Genomic DNA, 17,672 nt, shown 5'->3' on the forward strand with positions numbered 1-17,672 from the left:
GGGCCACGCTACCAAAAAGAAAAGTTGTAGAAGAAAGTTCTGAGAATGAGGAAGAAGAGAATACCTCTTTGATAGCTAGGCCAAGAGCCAGGAGACGCGTCATTGATGGAGATGAAGTTGAAGATACTCCAGCTCGAGCCTCTGTTCAAATCCTTTCTGATAAGGATACCACTCCAAGAGGCTCTAATGAATCAATTCGACGTCTCTTTGTTAGTGGTTTTGAGAGTGGAGAGTTTGGACCAGTTCTTGATGAAACTCCCCTCTCTTCTTCTATTCCCATTTCTTATATTCCTTCTATTCCTTTGACAACCACGAGTATTTACTTTGCCTATTTTATCGACTCCTGTTTCCTTACCTATTTTGGTTCCCATATCTGCTCCAACTGTCCCGGCTTTGACTCCCATAGCTCCCATTGTTTTTACCTCTTCTACTACTCCTCCTTTCATTGTTCCCCTTCCCTCTGTTCAGCATACAGAGGCGGGTTCTAGCAGTAGGGGCATGGCTATGAGAAGTGTTACTCTTGAAGTTCCTGCCAATCATAGCCTTTTGAGAAAGACTGGTGGAGCTGATGTTTGGCTCGAGCCTCTAATCGGAGATATTGAGAAGAAGAAGATGGAGATCCACAGTTGCTTGACTCTGATGAATGACATAGTTCATTCTACCTTGAAGGTACTTCTTTTTTAACTTACAAGTTTTTTTTATATCTCTCTATATTCTCACATTTGATGCCCTTCCCTTGTAGGCTAATCTTATTGGTACTGAGTTAATTGGAAGAATCTCCACTCTAGAGAAGAAGGATCAAGAGTCTGCGAAGGCTATCTCTGAGGCTAGGAGAATAGCCAAGGAAACCCAGCTTGAGGCAGCAAACTGGAAGGAGCAGTTTGAGAATGCTCAGGGGACTAAAGATGAGTTGCTAGAAAGTAGAAATCACCTGGAGCAGCAAAAGCGTGGTTTGACTTCTGAGCTAGCAATTGCCAAGGCTTCTTCAAGCCAATTTGAAAAAGATAAGGAGCTTTTGGAGTGCTCATTTTCAGAATAATTATCAAAGGCCAGTGAAGAAATCAGAGAGCTTAAGGCACTTGTGGAGAAGAAAGAAGAATATGCAGGGGATTTAGTGCAAAGCTTGACTCAAGCTCAGGCTGACTTAAGGATCTCCTCTGACGAGATACGTGCTTTGAAGAGTTCTCATGCCTCCCTTGAAGCTTCCCTTGACTCCCACTTAGCTGAACACCTGATATTGAAGAACGATCTTGCTATGTGGGAAAGGGAGTATGGACTTCTTGAGGAGAACTTCAACATAGAGGTAAGTTGGGCTTTTCTAAAATCTCGTCGTGATGCTTTGATGGAAGCTACTCAAGAAAACTTTGATTTGCAATCTGAATTAGCCAAAGTCTTAGACACTATTGAAAAAAGCCAACAACCAGTTGATACTCCTTCTCCTTTATTTGGAACTCCTGGGGCAGAAGAGCTTTTAAATGAAGAAGTGGCTACTGCGGCAATTGGAGTTGCAATTCCGGCTCCCGAGGGTAAAACTTCTATGACACAGTCCATGGAAGCTGAATCTCCCGTGACTCTTGCTTTCCTCGGTGATTTTAACACTCCAGACCCAGTTGAAACCACTCCTATTGCTTCTTCCTTAGAAGTTGTTACCGTGCCTGTGACTGCCCCTGAAAATGAGATTGCAACTTCTGATGTTCCTGTGGCTGAAAGTGAAATTAATATTGCAACTTCTGATGTGCTAACCCCTTCAATTGGATGATGGTTTTATCCCTTAGTTTTTAAGGGATTTTTTGGTGAAAGTCCCCAGTTATCATAATGGGGCACTTGTATAAACTTTTATTGACTAAGTTTCTACTTAGTCTTTTTAATTATATTAAGAAGTTTTGTTAGTACTTCAATGTGTTCTATTCTTGCCTTTTCCTTACTTATTTAGGACTTATAGAATAGTTTAGCATTTTTATCCTTTGAAAATGCTTTATGATTCTTCTCATGACTTATTAACATGAGGCTTATAAAAGAGGGCCCTTTTATTTTATCGACACTTAATGAAGAAGACGTCTCAACTTCATAATGGTGTTATAATACGATGAAAGAAATAGGAATACACATGTTTTGTATGAAACAACTTTGACAAGTTTTTATTCATGAACTTTAACAAGTTTTTTGACTATTACATGTATTAAAATACACCTATAACTTTCTCGTAACTGTTTTTCTTGTAACAAATTTTTACATAATATAAAATAAACAAGGTTTTTCTTCATAACCTATTTCAGTACATAGTCATGACCCTATCTTTATATATTAGGAAGGGTTTGAGAGGTGACTTTGTTTATGAGTTTGAGAGATGACTCTGTTGTTCTCATGGGAAAAACATTATGATGAATGTCTCGTGTTTGTTGAACATGATGATGAATGCTGAAGACTTCGTAACTTTTTCTCAACACTTGTCTCTTTGTGGCCGACTTTTGTTCGATATTCGTATATGTTTTTATACACATATCTGTGTATAATATGTAGTCCCCCAAGTGTTTGAGCGGTGAAGTATGAAGCCTCGAGAACTTGTTTATTTCTTTCAATTTGGTCCTTTTCCTAAAACAGAAAAATATACGGGTCTCGGAGGTGCGATTATAGACGAAGACTGCCTAACTCGTGTGTATTTCCAACTCGTATGCTCCTTTTTCCGCAATGTCACAAACTCTGTATGGTCCTTCCCACGTTGGACTTAGCTTTCCTGAATTAGCAGCCTTTGCAGATTGGAACACCTTTTTAAGCACGAAGTCCCCAATTTTGAAAAATTTGAGGCATGCTTTCGTATTGTAATATCGTTCAATTACTTGCTTTTGTGTTGTCATTCTTATTAATGCAGCTTCTCTTCTTCCTTCAAGCAAATCAAGGTTGACCCGCATCTCTTCATCATTAGATTCCTCCATTGCCTGAACATACCGTGTGCTCGGTTCACCTATTTCAACTGGAATTAAGGCTTCCGCACCATAAACCATTGAAAATGGTGTTTCGCCAGTGTTTGTTTTTGTCGTTGTACGATAAGCCCATAGTACTCCAGGTAATATCTCAGGCCAATTACCTTTTGAATCCTGTAACCTCTTCTTCAAGTTGTTGATAATGACTTTGTTTGTGGATTCCGCTTGTCCATCACCCACTGGATGGTATGGAGTAGATGTTATCCTTTTAATCTGCCAACTTTGAAGAAATTCTGTGATTTGAGCTCCTATGAATTGTGGTCCATTGTCACACACGATCTCTTTTTGTGCTCCAAAGCGGCATATTATATTTCGCCATATGAAGTCTTTAACTTCCTTCTCTCGTACCTATTTAAATGCTCCTGCTTATACCCATTTAGTGAAATAATTTGTGAGTATTAGTAGAAACTTTACCTGACCCTTTGCTTGTGGTAGTGGACCTACGATATCCATTCCCCATTTCATAAAGGGCCACGGGGCTATAACAGGGTGTAGTAACTCAGCTGGTCTGTGCATATTATTGCCGTATCTTTGACATTTATCACATTTGGACACGAAGCTGTTTGCCTCTTCTTCCATCTTAGGCCAATAATATCTTGCTCGAATCAATGTTCTTACCAATGACCTTCCCCCTGCGTGATTTCCATAATGTCCTTCGTGCACTTCCCTCATCACATATTCTGTTTGAGAGGGTCCGAGAGACTTTACTAATGGTCCACCGAACATCTTTCGATAAAGATTTCCTTAATATAAACAATATCGAGCGGTTTTTTTGCGAAGCGCGTGAGCCTTCCCTTTGTCATTAGGCACGGTTCCGTGCTGTAAAAAAGCAATAATTTCGTTTCTCCAATCCCATGTTAAATGATTAAAATTTACCTCATTCTTATCAGGTTCGAGAACGGAATGAAATAAATGTATGACTGAAGCATTTGCGTCATTTGCTACGTCAGCTGCAGATGCGAGATTAGCTAAAGCATCTGCCTCCACATTCTCATCTCTTGGGATCTGCATTACCTTCCAAGTTTGGAATTGCTTTATTAGTTCCCGTACCTTTTCGAGATATTCTTGCATTCGAGTTTCCCTGGCTGTATAAGTCCCCAGCATTTGATTGACCACGAGTTGAGAATCACTCTTGATTATAATTTGTGTTATGCCGAGTTCTCTTGCCAATTCTAAACCTGCAATTACAGTCTCGTACTCTGCTTCATTGTTAGTTATAGAATGACATTTTATAGCTTGCCTAAGAGTTTCACCCGTAGGTGGTATGAGAACTATTCTCAGACCTGCTCCTTTTACATTAGATGAACCATCAGTGAATAAAATCCAAGTCCCCGGGTTTGCACCATTAAAAACTTGTAATTCTTTTTCTGCTTCTAAATGCATCCCCTGGCTAAAATCAGCTACGAAATCGGCTAATACTTGAGATTTTATAGCAGTCCTAGGTTGATAAATGATTTCGTATTCACTTAATTCTATAGCCCATTTTGCTAACCTCCCTGACAATTCATGTTTATGCAAAATGTTTCGTAATGGAAAAGCAGTAACTACAACAATGGGATGACATTGAAAATAAGGTCTTAATTTTCTAGATGCTATGATCAAAGCTAATGCTAATTTTTCTAGTTGTGGATATCCTGTTTCAGCATCTAATAAAGACTTGCTTACATAATAGATAGGAGATTGTTTACCTTGGTCCTCACGGACTAAAACAGCACTTACCGCAACTTCTGACACGGCCAAATAGATGAGTAGCTTTTCTCCTTCTTTTGGTTTTGCCAATAATGGCAGATTTGACAAGTAAGCTTTTAAATTTCTAAGGGCTTGTTGGCAATCTTCGTTCCATTCTAAATGATCTTGCTTTTTGAGTGCGGAGAAAAATTTAAAGCATTTTTCTGAAGATTTGGGAATAAATCTCCCGAAGGCTGCAATTCTTCCCGTTAGCCTCTGGACTTCTTTTTTACTTGTAAGGATATCAGGGATCTCCTCTATTGCTTTGATCTGAGAAGGATTTACCTCAATACCATGGTTAGAAACGAGAAAGCCTAAAAATTTGCCTGAGGCAACCCCAAATGCACATTTTTCTGGATTGAGTTTCATATTAAATTTTCGTAAAATTTCAAATGTAAAAGATAAATGAGAAATATGATCATGAGAATGCTGGGTTTTGATGAGCATATCGTCTATATATACCTCCATGGTTTTTCCTAAATGTTCTTGGAACATTTTGGTGACCAACCTTTGATAGGTTGCTCCAGCATTTTTGAGACCAAAGGGCATTACTTTATAATAGTAAGTCCCCCTGTCTGTGATAAAAGAAGTTTTTTCTTCATCACTGGGGTCCATTTTAATTTGGTTGTACCCCGAATATGCATCTAAAAAACTCAAAAGTTCATGTCTTGCAGTTGCATCAATTAACTGATCTATATGCGGTAAAGGGAAAGAATCTTTTGGGCAGGCTTTGTTAAGATCTGTATAATCCACGCAAACCCGCCACTTACCATTTTTCTTAGGTACAACAACTGTGTTTGCTAACCAATTAGGATACTTTACCTCGCGGATTGACCCAATTTTTAATAGCTTTTGGACCTCATCTTGAATCACCTGGTTTTTGAAAGCCCCTTGCTTTCTTTTCTTTTGCTTTATTGGTGTAAAGGATGGGTCTTCGTTTAATTTGTGAGTCATCACATCCGGTGGTATCCCTGTCATGTCAGCATGGGACCAAGCAAAACAGTCCATGTTAGATTTTAGAAATTCAATTTACATATCTCGCATGTTTGAGTTTAAATTAGCTCCAACATAAACTTTCCGTTCAGGCACTGCTCAAATAATATCACAACCTCGAGTTCTTCGATGGTTGTTTTGATATTTTCATTATCCTCAGGTTCTTGAATTGTATCAGGTCTCGAGTCTAAATTTGTTTTCACTCGCTCAGTTGAGGTTTGATTGCTGACACCTTCAACTGTTTCCTGTAATTGCTATTTTTCTTTGTTTACGGTGCTTGTATCTGTTACAGCGTTGTTACTCTTGGCTGTTTGTTGATCCCCTCGAATTTGACAAATCCCCCACGGTGATGGAAATTTAATAACTTGATGTAGAGTTGATGGAACAGCATCCATATCATGGATCCAAGGCCTCCCCATGATCATATTGTAGTCCATTTCCATATCAACTACCTGAAATTTAGTTTCTTTAACAACACCTGCAGCAAAGGTTGTTAGAATTACCTCTCCTTTTGTTACCACACTTGAATTGTCGAAGCCTGACAAGGTATGCACCTTGGGTATCATTTTGTCTTCAGCTTGCATTTCACGTAATACCCTTAGTAGTATAATATTTACGGAACTCCTTGGATCAATCAAAATTCGTTTTACATTAGTATCATGTACAAGTAAAGATATTATCAGTGCATCATTATGTGGGGTTATCACTCCTTCGGTATCTGCATCATCGAATGAAATACTTTTATTTTCTAAAACCTGTCGTACCAGTTTCCCGTGTGTAATTGTTACTTTAGAAACCTTGTTGGAAGTTGTGTAGGTTATGCCGTGAATATCTTCTCCCCCACTTATCACATTCACTGTTCTCTTGGGTGAAGGAGGCTTTGGTGGCTCTTGACCTTTTTTCATATAGGCTTGTTTACCTTTTTCACTAAATAACTCAGTGAGGTACCCTTGCTTCAATAGATGATCCACTTCACTCTGCAAGAATCTACATTCTGAAGTTTTGTGCCCGTGATCATTGTGGAATTCGCACCAATGATCTGGATTGCGTCTATTTGGATTTGACCGCATCTCTTTTGGCCATCGTACCTTATCTCCCATGCTTCTCAAAACAGTCACAAGCTCGGAGGTAGTGACATTAAAGTTATATCCTCCAAACCTTGCCTTTAAACTTCTGTCATCATCTCGTGACTCTTGTCTATTCCGATCATTTCTGAATCTTGATGAAGAACCAGATTCCCTGTTCCTCGATTTTTGATCATATTGCTGGCTATATTGTTTTGACCGTGAGTCTTTTCCTGTAGGTCCTATATATGGATCGTACCTGTTTTTACCTGATCTTTTTTCGGTTTCTGATCTTCTGGAACCGCCCCTTTCTTCATGATGAAACTTAGGTACGGTTGTGAGCACGTGATTTCTGCCCTATGAGAACTACTCCCAAAAAATTCAAAATAAAATGGTTTTGTGTTGTTTGTGATTTTTTTGTATTTTGTTTGTGCATGTTTATTTCTACTTTAATTAAGAAAAATACAAAACTAAGTGATGCATGTGCATTTAGGATTTAATTAAACAATCAAGTTTGTTTTACAAAATGGAAAAATCACAAAAAATATGTACTTTTCATTTTTAGCATTTAATGTCCAAATTATGCGATTTTATCTTTATTGATGTTTAATTTCGTGTGATAATTATTATTAAGAGCTAATATTTTAAGTTAATTATCGATTTTATAATTTAATTAGGATTTTTAGTTTTATTGTTGAAAAGAAAAACTGAAAAAAAATAAGAAGAGGAAGATTCAGTTGGGCCAATTTGGCCAAGCCCAAATCCTTACAACCAAACCTGGCCAAAAACCAGCCCATACCCGCCCCAAATCCAGTCCACCTGTGACTAATCCGAACGACGTCATTTTTGTCACTCTCAATCTGGTTCGTTGATCTTATTTGATCAACGGTCTAGATCAACTCCTCCGTCACCCGACCCGTTCCCATCTAAGACCGATCCGGTCTCAAGGGTAAACGAAGCGATGTCGTTCCACTTAAATGAGCAATCCAGGCCGTTGATCTCATCAGATCGAACGGCTTGGATCCAATCCCCACGTACGTATATAAGGGGTCCAAACAAACCCCGCCCCCAAACCAAGCCCCCCCTCTCATTCTCTCCCAAACCTCGTCTCTTTCAGAGACGAGGAACCCTAATAGCCGCCACCCCATCCTTTCACCGTAAACCCGGCAGTGCCGGCTCCGATGGCCGTGAAAATAACACCCCTGAACCTCCTAACCACCCTCAACACGATTCCATACTCCATTAACCTCGAATCATACTCCAGCTTCTCGAATCTTTGATCGAAGACCCCGTCCCAAACCCTAGCTTGTCCACTTAACCCCAAAATCACACCCAATAATCCCCTTGACCTCCTCGTCGCTAATCCCTAACCAGATTGGCTCGAATCCGAGTAAAAACTCATCGAATGGCAGATCTAGGGCTCGACAGTTCGAGATTATTTCGAAGCTGTCAGGGTCGAATGGTTTCTGGTTAGTATTATAAGTCTATTTCTGATGAAATAGACATATAATACTAACTGGAACTCAAGTTCGAAAGGGCATATGGTTGAAATCCGAGAAAAGAACAGTGAGTTCTTCTTAACTTCTTTTTTTTCTTTTTTCTATGTGTTTGTTTGTCTGTGTGATTAGTCGCTTCTTTAGGGTTTTCAGTTTAAGTTAATTCATTATATATATTCTGCTTCTTTTTCTGATTCTGGTTAGATTAACTATTCCAATGTTTGTTTGAGTAGTTCAATCAATTCTTCGTTTACCTAAATTAGGTTCATTGTAATTCGTCTTTTGTCCGTTATTTTCCCTCTTCTCCATCAGTTTATGTTCTGTCGATTAATAACATAGGTTATAAATAGTCTCGTCTATTAGTTCATTCTTGTTTGTAGATCAGTAAGTCCATCAAATGGTTTAATGTCGTGTTATGTGTGTTGATCTGTAGACACTTAGCTTCAGGGCATTGTCAATATGCTGACAATGATCCTGCATTCTTGTATAGGTTTGACTTAGAATCCCTAAATTTATGATTGATTTTGATTCAGTTTCAATTTCAGTTTTAATGATTCTATTGAGTTCTGTGCTGTGATTTAAATTCAGTTCATTTTGTTTCAATTGGAATTCAACCTTAGTCATTTAGTTGTCAGTAAGTTGGTTATAGCTGTTAATCAGAATTAGTTTTAGATAATTGTTAGTTTGAACAAGATTTTAGAGATAAAGGTTTTAATGCAGATGAATGGATTGTATTGGGGCAGTAATATTAAAGGGGCTTCAGGGGTGATTTGGGAATGGAACAGTTAGGATAATATTTTAATGTTAGTGTTTTGTTAGTGGGATATTAGTGTCTTTAAATTAATATGGTAATGGGGAACAAGAGGGAATGAGGGGGCTGAAAAAAAGGAAAAAGGCTTTCCTTAGTGGGTTTTAACTGGAAAAATTCAGATTTTTAGTGGGGAAGGGGATCGGGCAGTAAGTTTGAAAGGGAGGGCATGTCTGTATAAGAGGGCAGAATTCGGTCTGTATAAGGGGGCAGAATCAGGTTTGTAGAGGGGGATTTTTGATTTTTGGAGAGTTTGGGGGAACCTAAAAAAGAATAGCTACTGTTTTCATTGCCTCGTTTAGGATCTGAAATAGCTAAAATTTTCTTCATTTTACTTTTGCTCTATACTTGGGGAGGTTTATAGTTGCTGGTTGTTTGTTGCTGCACTGTTGTTGCAACTTCTGTTTGTTACTACTGCTGCTACTGATCCTCTTCTTCCTCTTCTTGTATTGTCAATACCAGGTACATGCTTCGAACTCCCTTGATGTAGTTCCTTGAAGTTCACAAATGGAAATATTCACAGATTTGTGTTCATTTGTAGGCTGCTTATTGTTTACAATTGGATGAATTGTTAGTTAATTATACCTAGTCGATATTGGTTATGTGTTTTGTATTATGTGAACAGTGGAGACATACGAATTGTAATTAAGAGCTAACTGAAGTGCTATGCTCATGTTGACATGCTGTTAGTTTACAAATTTGAACTGCTATGCTCACGTTGACATGCTGTTAGTTTACAAATTTGAGCTGCTAGGTTGTCAGTTCGCTTTACCATAACAATTAGTACTAGATGAAGTTATTTGAACTCTTGATTTATTCTGCTATAAATGATTCATGTCAAAGTAGGCAACTAGTTAGGGACAATAATTTAATTAGAAACAGAAGCATCAGAATGTTCGAATGTGCGCGGGTTTGTTTTGGGACTACTTGAATTCATGATTATCTAGCAACCGCTTTAGTATAGATAGTGCTCATTTTAAGTATAGCACTATTCTGTTAAAAATCAAATTCAGAAACATGATTGGAGTTGCAAATGTATGATGGGTCATCAATCTTGATTTTGAGTTATACTAAATATCAGTAGGCATCAACGGTTTAGGTTAGTAATATCAGTAGGCATCATCAGTAATTTATTTAAAATAAGCAGGCACCATTAGCACTGATTAAACAAATTGGTCGTGATAATTGGATATGAATAAGTAGTTAATTTGAACGAGCATACGTCGTAGTATTTTATTACTATTTGGTACACACACTCTGGAGAGTTGGAGTAATTGTGGCGTGCAAATGCTTATCTCGCGTTCTTCTCGGCCTGATCCTGTTCATCTGAACTAGGTGAATCCTAGGCCCACTTTGGGCCACTGAAAATTCACGGTTGGCCTGCACGAATTTTATGGTTTAGGCTCTTTGGACCCAAGACTGATATGGCAATTGGCATGTTAGCACCTAAGGATGGACTGGGTTTTTAAGTTAGGTAGCGGATTCGAATCAAAAGGTTCGTCCTTTCGTTTGGATCCGGACTTGAACTTGAGGCCCCGATTTTGTAATATTAATTAACTAGGATTCTTTCTTTCAATTTAGAGACAAATAAAGTAGAGAATCATAGTCGCTCTTCGGTTTGCCCTTTAAATAATGAATGAGATGAGCCTCGCCAAATAAATCACCTAGGCTGCGGGGCCCTCTATACGTATTGGTAAAATTACTTGGACTTCGGGATGGGCCGTTTAGCAAAACTTCGTAGCCCTACCCAAAAATATGATACGCTAGTCGCTTTAGTCGCGCCTTTAATAATTTATTTTTTAAACTCGGGTGCACATTTATGTGACCCAGATCCAAATCTCAACGAAGTCAAAATGTATCTTTAATCACGGGTACATTAATTGTGACGTGGTTCGAGATGCATTTCCATGACGTTGCAAATTCCTTTAAAAAATAATGAATGAGACGAGCCTCGACAAACAAGAATACACAAACTGCGGGGCCCTCAACGGACAGTTATTTCAAATGCTTAGATTTCGAGACAGGCCGCATAGCGAACTTTACGGCTTTTCTCAAAAACAACAACGCGTTAGTATCTTTAGGCGCGTATTTAATAATGTTATCTTCCTAAACTCGGGTGCACATTTATGTGACCCAAATCTAAATCTCAACCAAGTTGAAACGTATCGAAAATTGCGGATACATTTATGTGGCGCAATTCGAGATGCATTCTCACGACGTTGCAATTCTTTGAATAAATAATAACAAAAGCGGTGAACGGTTAAAATTTGCACATAGGTTCATAATTGTATAAAATCAGATAATCAATCCGAATATGACAGTTGAGAGACCGTGCTAGAACCACGGAACTCGGGAATGCCTAACACCTTCTCCCGTGTTAACAGAATTCCTTATCCGGATTTCTAGTGCGCAGACTGTTAAATAGAGTCATTCTTTTCCTCGATTCGGGATTCAACTGGTGACTTGGGATACCACAAATCTCCCAAGTGGCGACTCTGAATCTTTAAATAAAATCTCGTTTCGATTGTCCTTTAATTGGAAAAACTCACTTTACGTCCCTTTGCGGGGGTGTAGGTGAAAAAGGAGGTGTGACAGCTCTGGCGACTCTGCTGGGAACGTAACCCAGAATCTCTGGTTCAGGGTTCAAGAATTCGAGCTTAGATTAATTGTTATTATTTGGCTTTATTTATTATCTGATTTTATTACATGTGTTTAGCCTAAATGTGCAAAATGTTGCTCTTACCGCTTTGATATTATCTGAACTGTATATATAAACTGCTACGAAATCCCTTTCTTCTCTCTCTTGAGGAGTGCACGTTGATCGTGACTTCTTTCTGTTAGTGTCATATCCCAAAATAGAACGAGGATTCGGAGGAGTTGCAAAACCGGATGATCTTTTAGTTACCGGTACGCAGTTCCCATCCTCGGCTCGAGTTGTCCGCTCGAGTAAGCCAGGTCTAGAACAAATACCCAGGATAAACCTAGTATAACAAAACCTCATGTCGGATCCCTAGTAGGAACGCTTATTTTCATCATGTGCACTTGACTTAGGGGACTCAACATAGGGGTTGGGTCCGTCTAGGACAAGCAACCTGAAATGAAAAGACCATCCTGCGGCATCCTGTTTGTTTTACGCATTTATTTGCCACAGACTTGCATGTCGACCGGCTTCTGACAATATTGAAAAAAAAGAAAATAGCAGTGTAGAGAGATAATTCTGAGTTAGCGGCGAACTCTGCCAAAATTTTGTGAAAATGAAAAAAAAATGTTTTTTTAGTGTAATTTATTTAAACAAGTCTTGTTGTCAGAATTAGTTTATTGTCGTGGCCCGAACTACGCCGGTTTGATTCTCATAGGATGTGAGATACGTAGGCAACCCTCATCGGGTCCAACCTCCCCTTTTGCAAAAATAGCCAAAAAAATGTCAAAAATTTTAATTTTTCGTCATAAATAAGTCGGGTGATTCCATTCTTGTAAAAATAGCCGAATGTCCCTAAAAAGATGCCGGAAGGCTATTTTTGCGAGAACAACCACTTTTGGTCATTTTTAAGGTTTTGTCCGATTGGTAAAACACAACCTTTAAATCTTCTTCGAAATGTTGAAAGGTCGTATTGACAAGATCGGAGTTTTTAAATGTGTGTCAATTCTTCCTTTGAGTCCAATGAGTCTTAATCACCCCAAACAAACATGCAGAATGAGCACGAGTCCAAGTTTGCTGGTAACAGTTAGGAGCAAGATCCCTTTGGAGTTGCGCTTGTGGTGGGAGGATTTGGAAGAGTCAGAGCGAGATAAGATCAAATCACATCTGGGAGGCCTCACTAGTTTGTTGAACGTCAGACCCAGATGTGACATCATAAAAGCTTTGATTACATTTTGGGACTCGGCCCACAACGTATTCCACTTCTCAGATTTTGAACTCACCCCAACCTTAGAAGAGGTAGCAGGTTATATGGACATTACTGAGGGGCTAAGGCACAAATATCTGATTGCTCCAAGAGCCGTCAATTCACACAAGTTCATGGATCTGCTAAAGATAAGCAAGGGAGTCCCGTACTCTGAATTGGATATTGGTTTTTCGACTTTGCAGTTCATATACCAGAGGTATTGCCATATAGGAGGGTTCAATGATCTGGAAAGCGGGGTTTGTAGCAGAGGAAATTGGACAAAATGGGATGAACATAGGAGGTTCGCCTTCATGGTAGCGTTCTTGGGCATTGTGGTGTTTCCTCGGAAAGATAGAAATATTGATTTGAAGGTGGCTGGAGTCGTCAAGGTCCTAATTACCAACAACAAAATCATGTTTGCCCCTATGATAGTGTCCGAGATATATCGAGCTCTCACAGCCTGTAAAGTCGGGGCAGATTTTTTCGGAGGATGCAATTTGTTATTGCAAATGTGGATGATTGAGCACTTGTGTCATCATCCTCAGTATATAAGCTATAGATCTACAAACGAAGGTTGCATTGAAGAATATAACATGAGGGTTTCAGGGCTCAAATTGCCAGAAGGGTCTGAAGATTGGGTATCTTACCTTCACACCATCACTGCAGCACAAATAGGGTGGACATTGGGTTGGCTTCCTGTGGAAGAAATTGTGTACATGCCCACCACAGGTCCTTACTTCCTCTTAATGGGACTCCGAAGCATTCAGCCTTATGCGCCTTATCGGGTGATGATACAGTTAGGGAGGTGTCAGGTGTTACACCCAGAAGAAGATCTCAGTGTTTATGCAATCGAGGTTAGCACCAACGGCCAATTTCATGAAGAAGTCGTTCGTTCTTATGGAATGAATGCCAGTATTTAACGGTAAACACTTGAGTGCGCGACCTATCCCGAGGCGAAGTCTCACCTGCTTATATCGCTTGGTACAGGAAGAGAGACGTTGTAAGGGACGAGCCAGAACGGCCAACCAAAAAACCTCACATTCAAGAGTTCGTTGAGGCGTCACAGGAACCGTGGGACTGGTTGGCCAAAGAGCGCGAATACCGGGCCGAAGTAGGCAAGCTGAAACAACAGATCAAGGATCTGAAATTTGAGAACAAGGTGCAAGTTGCTGCCGATGAAGGAGAGAAGAACAAGTTAGCCCAAGAAAATGAGGCTCTCAAGGCTCAGATCCGACAAATGAGGATAGATGCTGACAATCAGCAAAGGAGTCGGTCGGATGAAAGATTGATTAACGGACTAAAGAAGGAAATCATTAAGCGCCGGGATGATCTGAAGAAATCCGAGGGTGCCGTAGCACAGCTCCGGGCACAATGGGCAAAAAGAACAAAAGAGCGCACACAATACTTGCAGCAGGTGAAGAAGGAATATGAAAAAACCATCGCCAAACTAAAGGGAAAAATGACTTCCCTTGAGGACAAGGCAGCTAAGCAAGTTGAAGCTTATGAAATCGAAAGTGGACACTATTACGATTTACTGGCTCGATTGGAAGATGAAATACGGCACTTGCAAAGGCAGCATCTCCAGGATTCTCAGGTTTTGGGGGGCTGTAGTGATCAGATAAGGCGCCTGCTCATAGAAAAAGGTCGAACCAGGAACAAAATTGGGACTATTGCCCATGCCATCATTAGGAGATGCCGAATGTGTGAAGACATGACCCGCACTACCTTCATGTCAGCAGTAATGGTTTTCGTCAAGCGGACAATGTACGAACTGGAGCAACTTGAAAGGGATCTCTCACCTAAGCCCGCGGCAAGGCCGAACGATGCCTCGCGAGCACTAACTTTTGGAGCTTTAATGTATTTATAGTTCGAGTCAGTATTTTCGTTTTTAGAGTCTGTTGTCTGTCTGTATATTCTCTTTTTCATCAAAATGTGTTAGTAGTTTTTTTTAGTCCGTAATTGGTTTTACTTCAGGTTTGTTCTCCTTTCCAAAAAATTGTTTAGTTTGTATTATAATGTTTCAGTAAAGAAAATGGAAAATTCCCAAAATTTGCTTTCACATTTATGTGTCAGAACTATGCACAGTCTGATTCATGCGGGGACATGATACATAGGCTATCCACATAAGATTCGACCACCACTAAAAAAAGAAAGTCTGGAGGCACTTAAAAGAAGTCGGAATGACGCATGCAGTCAGAACAAAGACATGATAGAAATGGTTAAACTGCTTAGGAACATTGCATCCCCAACGTCAAATTGCAATATGTGTTAAACTCTAACGCTAACAAGTTTGTTGTTGATCCAGAGATTTCGAAACAGTTAGCTCGTTAGAACATTCTGGCAGATTACCATTACCACACAAGATCTAAAGGGCCCATTCCGAAAAGTATGTCTGGTTCGGACAAAAGTGTTGAGGAGGAAAGGACGGAGATGCAAATGATGAAGGAGGAAGTAGACAGGTTGAGACAAGAGATAGCTGGGATGCACCTAGCCTGGGCTAGGGGACAAACATCACCAATACCTCCCCCTACTCCTACCCTCTCACCGACTCGGACTCCGGAACACCCTCCCACTGGTCCATCAACAAGCTTCCCCATTGCCCAATACTATCAGGGGAAACTTCCTATAATCCCCAAGCTCCACCACCCAAACAAAACCCTCCTCCACCAACTGTTCCTGTTTTCGTGGCACCTCCACCCGCCACATTGCAAAAATCATCCGATGAACCAGTGTTTCAGGTTCACAACAACCAATACTATCCTCCTGAACTCACCTTCAAAGCACCCGAGCCATATACTTACACCCCTCACCTTCAGCTCCCGGCAGAAACTGAGAGGCCGGCTAAGAATCCGGAGCAGGACGAAGTGCTTCGTAAAGTGAAAAGCCTGGAGCAATCCTTCAGGAATATGCATGGATTGGGCAGCCAAGTTAGCGTGGCCTATAAAGATCTATGTCCATTTCTCGATGTTCAATTGCCAGCAGGTTTTAAGATGCCAAAATTTGATCTATATGAGGGACATGGTGATCCCATGGCACATCTACGAGATTTCTATAGTAAGATAAGAGGGGCAGGTGGAAAGGATGAGCTGCTGATAGCTTATTTTGGTCAAAGTTTAAGTGGGTCCGCACTGGAATGGTACACGAGGCAGAATTCTAGCAAGTGGTATACCTGGGATGATCTAGCACAAGCATTTGTAGGTCACTTCTAGTATAACCTTGAGATTGTCCCTGACCGTCTCACACTGTTGAAACTTGAGAAAAAGCCTGGAGAGAGCTTCAGGGAATTCGGATTCGTTGGAGAGAACAACCAGCAAGAGTCGATCCACCAATGAGGGAAGGTGAAATGGTGGACTACTTCTTACAAACTTTGGAGCCAACTTACTTTGGTCACCTGGTGACGTCAGTTGGAAAATCTTTCAACAAAGTAGTAAAAATGGGCGGTATGGTTGAATAGGGACTCAGGTCCAACAAGATAATGAGCTATTCGGCAATCAAGGCCACAACTCAAGCTATCCAAAGAGGCACGGGAGGTGCGCTCGGGAAAAAGAAGAGAGAGGAGGTCACAACAGTCGAAGCAGGTACTTGGTCCAGATCCAGAGGTCTTTCCCCTCACTACCAACCCAGACCCCGTCACCCAAATTACCCACATACTCCATACGACCCTCTACAACCCTATTATCTACCACAAGAGCCACATCTCTCCGTCCATTACGCCCAAACTTACACCCAGCCTCCAGCTCGCCCACAATGGCGTGTGCCGTTTCCCCAAAATACATATCCACCTCCACAAAACACATACCCACCTCCGCAAAGCGCATATCCACCACCAAGGGCCTACAGGAACCCTTCAAGGCCAGGCTTCCGCGGAAATCATGCTTTCAGGAATGAAAGGTTGCACAGGCAGAGAACATTCACTCCGCTGGGAAAAACCTATACTACTCTGTTCCACAAATTGAGGCAATTAAGCCTATTGAGTCCTATTGAGCCCAAATTGCCAAATCCCCTTCCCAAAAATCTAGACCACTCAGTAAGCTGTGAATATTGTTCAGGGGCTCCCGGGCATGATACTGAGAAGTGTTGGAAGTTGAAGACTGTCGTACAAGATCTTATTAACACAAATAGGATCGAGGTTCAGGCACCAGAGGCACCCAACATCAATGAGAACCCGTTGCCAGTGCACCATGAGGCTCACATGATCGAACTAATGCACGAAGGAGGGGAGCCCAAGAAACCCTCACAAATGGTAATGATAATTCGTGCCAGTCTAAACGAAAAGCCAACCAGTGGAAAGGCAGTGGTACAGTTGGGCAGGGTAGATGACAAGCCAGTTGTGGTAAAGGGGAAGAAGCCAGAGCCGGTCAAGGTAGTACTACAGGGAGTATCAAGAACACCAGTGTTAGTTGTGAAGGGGGCCCGCATAGAACCAGTTATTATCATGCCAGTAATGCAGTTGCCGATAACAAGTGAGACATTTGTGCCCTGGAGCTACAGTCAAGTGACAATGATGCATAAAGGGAAGGAGGTTGTGGAAGAAGTATGTGAGGCCCAGGGGTTAACTCGTTCGGGAAGGTGTTTTGCTCCCGCAGAATTGAGAAGGGCCAATCCTATAACAATAAAGAAGCCAGTGACGGAGGAAGAAACAGAGGAGTTTTGAAGAAGATGAAGGCACAGGACTACTCCATTGTAGAGCAGTTCAGGAAGACCCCGGCCCAGATTTC

Source organism: Nicotiana sylvestris, chromosome 10 (assembly GCF_000393655.2).
Source record: "Nicotiana sylvestris chromosome 10, ASM39365v2, whole genome shotgun sequence".
NCBI lineage: Eukaryota > Viridiplantae > Streptophyta > Magnoliopsida > Solanales > Solanaceae > Nicotiana > Nicotiana sylvestris.